This window comes from Acipenser ruthenus, chromosome 16 (assembly GCF_902713425.1).
Source record: "Acipenser ruthenus chromosome 16, fAciRut3.2 maternal haplotype, whole genome shotgun sequence".
Taxonomy (NCBI): domain Eukaryota; kingdom Metazoa; phylum Chordata; class Actinopteri; order Acipenseriformes; family Acipenseridae; genus Acipenser; species Acipenser ruthenus.
The window spans coordinates 18,124,821-18,131,801 of NC_081204.1; the positions used below are offsets into that span (position 1 = coordinate 18,124,821).

At 32.7% G+C, this 6,981-nt stretch overlaps 1 long non-coding RNA gene across 1 annotated transcript; it reads left to right on the plus strand.

The window, feature by feature from the left end:
- Positions 1–305: 305 nt before the first annotated feature.
- Positions 306–6,811, plus strand: LOC131697764 (uncharacterized). Its single transcript, XR_009307479.1, has 8 exons — positions 306–2,563; positions 2,687–3,086; positions 3,590–3,709; positions 3,983–4,061; positions 4,437–4,627; positions 4,985–5,120; positions 5,421–5,527; positions 5,856–6,811. It is a non-coding gene; the product is annotated as an uncharacterized LOC131697764 (long non-coding RNA).
- The last annotated feature ends 170 nt before the right edge of the window (positions 6,812–6,981 follow it).

A 6,981-nucleotide genomic window follows, 5' to 3' on the forward strand; every position in this document is an offset into this window, starting at 1 on the left:
AACATTGCATTTAAAATATACTTTATTAGTGTTAAAGAACACAAATACATTTTTTTTAAAGAATAAACTTTCAAATGTGGAAAATAAATATTTTAGATAAATAAATATTTTTGTTGTACTAAAATGCACTACCAATTGATTAAACTTTTAAAATGATGCATGCATTTTAAGAAAGATCTGTACTTTACTTACAACATAACTGAAGTGGTTTCTAGCATATCTGTCAAGCTTAAATCGTGTATTAATGCCATCAAAAACGTCTTCCTTCATTAGATCGTCACCAATGAAACTGGGATCTATGTCCTGCTCCTGAAGTTGATTGCATACACCTTCCAAAATTCTTCTACGGTAGTTTTCCATCAACCCTTCTGTTGCATGTACAACGGAATCCACAGTTTTCTAAATAACACAAGCGTTACATTGTATAATTAGTTTATTTAACCAGGTACTGTATTACATTTCCACAACTTTCGCTCAGCTTCACACTCTAAATTAGATAATTTGGGGTGTATATCGAATTCGACAATAAACATAAACTCTACAATTACCTTTTGTTATATAATTCCCTCTACAATGCATAATAATAATAATAATAATAATAATAATAATAATAATAATAATAATAATATGCAGTTTTAACTAGCTCTGCTTTATAAATTGGCCAGAAAAAAAAAGCATTCAAAATATAATCTTCTGATGGATATCATTCATGAGTTTTGCCAAACAAATAATGCATAGGCCTACATTAAATAATAATAATAATAATAATAATAATAATAATAATAATAATAATAATAATAATACGGTTAAACTACAAACAGATCTTCCAAGTATCACAAAGCATAAGGGTGATACACTACATTAGACAGTGTAGACAGTAGGTGTAACATTTACCGACATCAGATCAGTAATCGGCTAGTATGTAACTTTTTTAAAAACGTTGGCAAAGGGTTCACTGATATTACAGCTGACGCAATATATCATTGCAAGGAAATGCATTTCATTCATAAGTTTGTGTAAGTAGCTAACAGTCAAAACAAACAAAACAATAACAATGAAAAGTCTTACCTGTGTTAGTAAATTCTGTTCCTTTAACGAGAGCACATACAAAGCTGCAGACTCCTTTCTTCGTCCATTTCTTGTCGTGGGATCATCGACTACGACTGGACCACTAATAGTAGCATTGATATTAACGTACTCATCGGCCGTGGTCGTAATTTCCCTATCCCTCTGTACTTGTGCCTTGGCAATCAGTAGTCGGTGGTGGTCCCCCTGTTCGGTACAACTGGGCATGACATTTAGTTACATGCCTGTAAAAGCTGTCATACTTATCGTACGTTTTGGGGCATTGGTTTATATTACAGGTAATATGAAAATTTGGTTCATTTGAGTGTATATTATTTATATGACCCAATAGCACTTTCAGTGTCAAAGCAATGAAAATATGACAAATTAAACATCGCCAAGTCAGTCGATGGTTTTCCATTTTGCCTCTTGAAGAAGTGTCGTGAGGGATGCTCGGGACAGGTTCACGCGCATACTTCTAAGCGCGCCAAGCACGAGCAAGAATTCTGAAGAGGAGACGTTTTGTTTTTTTTGACAAAAGCAAAGGTAACCAACGAAGATGGTTGACCCACGATCAGCGGTTAAGAGAATGTCGACTGATACTCTTCAAAACTGGGTTACTCAAACTGCTGTCAATATTTCTCTCCCAAAAAACGAAGACGACCCTAGGGTAATTGCAGACCTTATTGGGGGTAAGTAACTTCCAACGCATGCTTGAATTAGCTTTCGAAAAATTTACTGCACACAGATAATTAACGTTAGCACATACACTTGAAGATCACCCTTAGGCATAGTTGGGTTTAGATATTATGTTATTTATGTTATTTAAGCGTTAATGAGAAGGGGTAAGGGCATCTGCAAAGAAAATAAATACTATTACTACTACTAAATAATAATAATAATAATAATAATAATAATAATAATAATGAGAAGCGGGGAGATCCTTACTGACAAGAAGCCTGTATCTGACAGGCATAAGCTATCTGAGGGCATTTGGACTGACACATTAACACTATAATAAACGTATTTCGTGAAAACAGTACGAGCGTTATTATTGTTGTGAGTTAACTAAATATACTTACAAATAGTGTATTTGGGTGCTGTGTCATTACACAGGGTACATATTGGAACATCCAGTTCAAACTCAGAATTCCATAACGACATGTAAGGTCTACACAGTACTCTTTACAATACTTAATACTTAAACTTATTACTTTACAACACTTACTGAAACTTAATACTTTACAACTGACATATATGTGGTAGGCATACATTTTAGGATTAATATGCATCTTAAGCTTTGTTTAGTACTGTACTCAAGTTTAAAAATAATGATTGTTTATTTTATAATGCATTGAAATCCTTTGTTTCAGCTTCTGAGATTGATGGGTCAGATTTTGTATCACTAAATGAACCTGAAATAGCAGATTTAATTCCAGTTAAAACTCCAAGATTCTTCCACCTCAGAAAATATCTGCGTACACTACTGAATTACTTGGTAAGATATATTTGTAAAAATGCTAATTTATGCAACATGATATTATGTTTTAAAATATAATAAATTAAAGGTATGTTTATTGAATATAAGTGTTTTTTTGTTTGTTTGTTTTTGTTTTTTAAGAATCCCACTCAAAATAACACACCTTTAGGATCAACATCAAAGAAACAAGAAATAACCAAAGATGGGCCCTGCTTATCTTCAGCTGCGTACACCTTGACTGAAATCACAGTGGCTGAAAAAGTTAAGAAGCCACAGTGTTTTGCACAGACTGCAGTTCAACCTTATTATCCCTTTCTATGGTTACCTGCACTGGAAGAAAAGCAAAGGGAACTAATAAGAGAAAAATACATTGTTTATGGGTGTGTGCAACAAGTTGCAAACATGTTTCACATTGCAAGAGCCATCAATCTGAAGAATACCCCATCATTACACGACGTTGAAGAAATGGCCAAGCGCTTTGTGAAAAAATATCCATGTACTGCAGACGAAAAAGAAGATGCAAATGGAAATAACTATGCAGGTATTTTTTAATTCAAAACATTTTCTTAAGGAATTAAATTATGCTAATGCCACATATCCTAAAGTATTGTAAAACAGTGTATTGTCACCTTGTTTAAATCAGTTGTATTTTGCCTTGCCTTCAGATGATTTATGGTCATTTTGATCTGCCAACATGGTCTTACTCGTAAAAATGTTAATTCAGAAATTTCTTCAAAAGTGTTTTATACAGGACTGTATAACTGTGGTAACATTTTCTGACTTGTAACCTCCAAACTCCACTTAAATAGTTGGGCCTGCTTACAGTTTTTAAGTAATTTAAGTAATATGGTCAACTCTAAGTTAAGAATGGTAAAGAACGTTATTTTGATGTTAGTATTTTTTTTTTTTTTTTTTTTTTAAACTACAAAAACATGCCAAGTCACTTTTAAACATGTTGCTGTTATAATGTTTTGCTAGAGAGCAGGCTGCATCTGCGGGTTATTATTATTATTATTATTATTATTATTATTATTATTTTAATAGTACAGTGTCTTGGATAAAATGCGAAGAAAGGTCTACAACATGAGGTATGAAAACAAAAAGGCTCAAACAGCTAAACCAGGCCAGAAAAGGAAAACATATGTAGAACATTCTTCAACAAAGGTAGGGTTGAAGAGTATCACCAAGAAAATAAAAAAAATACATACATGAAGATTTACAAAGCATTCTAACTTCAAATAAAATGATAAAAACATATCACAATTTTTTATGGTAGAAATTTACATCTAGAGTGACGATGGAAGTAGCATTTTCTTTTCTTTTTTGAGATTCTGAAACAATATTCTACATTAAAACAATGTATGATCTGTACTGTTTTTCTTTACCTCAATGATGTAATTACATTTTCCACTTTTTATATATATTTTTTTTATTTAGAAAACACAGCATACTTTGCATGAAGATGTTTCTGTGAAAATACAACCACAAAGTACAGAAGAAAATGACGGAGATTACGGTAAATAAGAGGCTGTATGTTGTTGCAGCAATCGAAAATTATAAGGGCTAGCAATTGAAAATGATACACTTGAATTTATGTAAGAACAAATTGCTTAATATAAAATATATTTGTGAAATACAACCGTAAAGGTACCATGTAGTATAAAGCATGACTTACAATAGTAAACATAGATAATGTTTCTATACAAAGGTTATTCAAAACATCTCAAGTGTTCTTAGGATATATGTCCTATGCAAACTATTATTAAAATTATTGCATAATTTATATAGAGTAGTTTGTACTGATATTGATGTGTTTTAACTCTTCATATACTGTTGTTGCATGTTAATATTATTGATTATATTTTGTTTGCAACTGTATTTGTCTTACCAGTAACACAAACAACCGCAGCACAGCTTCAGAAAAAGCTTTAAGATGAGCTGTTAAGGAAAAGTCCCCGTTATGAGGTTGTTAAGCAACTTCTTGACCTTGACTTTCCTGAACGGAAACACTTTATAAAGACTGTCAAAGGAGATGTTAGGCTCATATTGGAAAAGTATAGCTGCTTTCATCAGCCTAATCATGTAAGTATGAAAACACAACAAGATTGCATTTTAAAAGATACATAGTATATATATATATATATATATATATATATAATCTACTCCTACTCTGACTGTGTATCGTGTGCTGGATTTTGCACTTGATTTTAGTTAAATTTGCTCTTATAGGACTAAAGGTATTGTATATTGTACTTGCTTTTATTGTACTATGCTTATTGTAATATATATCTTGTGACTGTAACAGTAAGGTGCCCTAGATAGGGACATAACAATATTTAGGCAATAATGCTTTTTTAAGAGTTACTTGGAAATGTATAACAGCTGGTTAACTTAATAAATGGTTAGAATATGTAATAACATCAATATGCATTCTTCCAGTTGCAGGATGAGATGAGCAGACATCTGCAAAAATCATTGGAAGGGTTAAGAGCAAAATGGGAACTTGAGGTCAACATTATCTTGAAGTACGGAGAAGAGAAAAAGCTTTTGAACATTAGCCTTGCATGGTCACTTGGTGAGTGCAGTAAGCACTTTACTATACTATACATTACTATATACATTACTATACATTCTTGGAGAAAAATTAATACCACATTTAAAACGTATTGTTATTAGTCCTATTATAGATTCAATAGTATTAAGGATATAGATAATATGTTGCGTCTCTTATTGCATAAAATAAGCCTTAAGATGATTTAACTTTGCGGTCTGCTCACACAAACTGCATGAGAAGACATATCTTATACTGTACACCCCAAATATAAAATATTAACTTAGGTTATTTCAATAAAGATATTTTTGTTCTTTACTTTAGAGAAGACGACAAGTGAGGCTCTACAGATCCTGCCAGATCTCTTTGCTGCAGGAAAATTTGCACCAACTGGCTTAAAAAAGAGTGAGATGCTACTGCAGTTTGTGGACGTATGTACATACAGGTTCCTTATATTACACGTGGAAGAAAGTATTGTGTCATAATGCAGAATAATTGTTTATCCAATTAAACCACTTCCAAAAAGTAAACTACAAAAGTAATTTGAAAAGTTTTGAAATCACCAGAGACCATCAGCACCTGTTAGTGCTTCACAGAATGGAAGACTGGTCCCTAAGGTTCTTAGAGCAATACTAAAATTTTAGGACCCACATCCTATACAGAGTATAGATTTAGGCTGAAATTAGTTTAAAACATGTCACTTTCCAACTAGTGTTTTGTTGTTGTTTTAATATGGTGAATTATTATTTATTTATTTAGGACCTGGAAAAAAAGGAAGAGGCCATGCAGAAAAGCAAAAAGAGGGAAGTCTGGCTGTTGGGTGTGCCATCACACAGAAAATGTTTTGTTTTAATTAAAGGGCAGCCCCTTTGTGAACTAAATTCAATGGTAGAGGCATTTTTGCTTAGTGCCAGCTACACATTTTCAGTCTGCTACCATGAGTGTGTAGGACCAGCAATGATGTGGTTGGAGTCAGCATTCCTTGGAGATGAGAGGGTAAACACCAAGGACATGACCTCATGCAAGAAGTCAATTCAAAGTTATTTAGATTTCAAGGAAAAGCTCACAAGTCCATTGCAGTTTCTGGTAAGGGGGGTTATACAGTATCATTTATAATTATACTTAAGCGATACAGCCCTCTGACGCAGTCTTTAACGTTTGATAGGTGACCACGACTGGAGTTATGCGTCCTGATCCAAAGGCGAGGGCGCTAACGAAAGACAAGGCCATCTGTCAAATGTAAGAGCCCGCATAGAGAGATTTTCAGACAATTATTATTATTATTATTATTATTTATTTCTTAGCAGACGCCCTTATCCAGGGCGACTTACAATTGTCACAAAGTATCACATTATACAGATATCACATTATTTTTACATACAATTACCCATTTATACAGTTGGGTTTTTACTGGAGCAATCTAGGTAAAGTACCTTGCTCAAGGGTACAACAGCAGTGTCCCCCACTGGGGATTGAACCCACAACCCTCTGGTCAAGAGTCCAGAGCCCTAACCACTACTCCACACTGCTAATGGCTAATGGACATCACAAAAACATATCTGTCCAACATAATTGCATGTTTCACTGCATGTTTTTTACTGTATGTTCAAATGTATTATTTTTATATTGGGTTTAAAAGAGTAGAAAAATATGTTAAATCAGTTTGATTATAATATATTAGCATGTAGATTGTTAAGTATTTTAGTATTTTTACAAGTGAGGTTTTAATTTAATTGTATGTAAGGTACAAAATATTTATGCAGGTTTTGCATATTGCATGATTTGTTTGTATTTATTAAAGCTATTAAAACAAAATGTGTATTTTAAATTAGTAAAAAGTAGTTATGTTTATATTTATTAAAAACATCGAAAATGTTTATTTTGA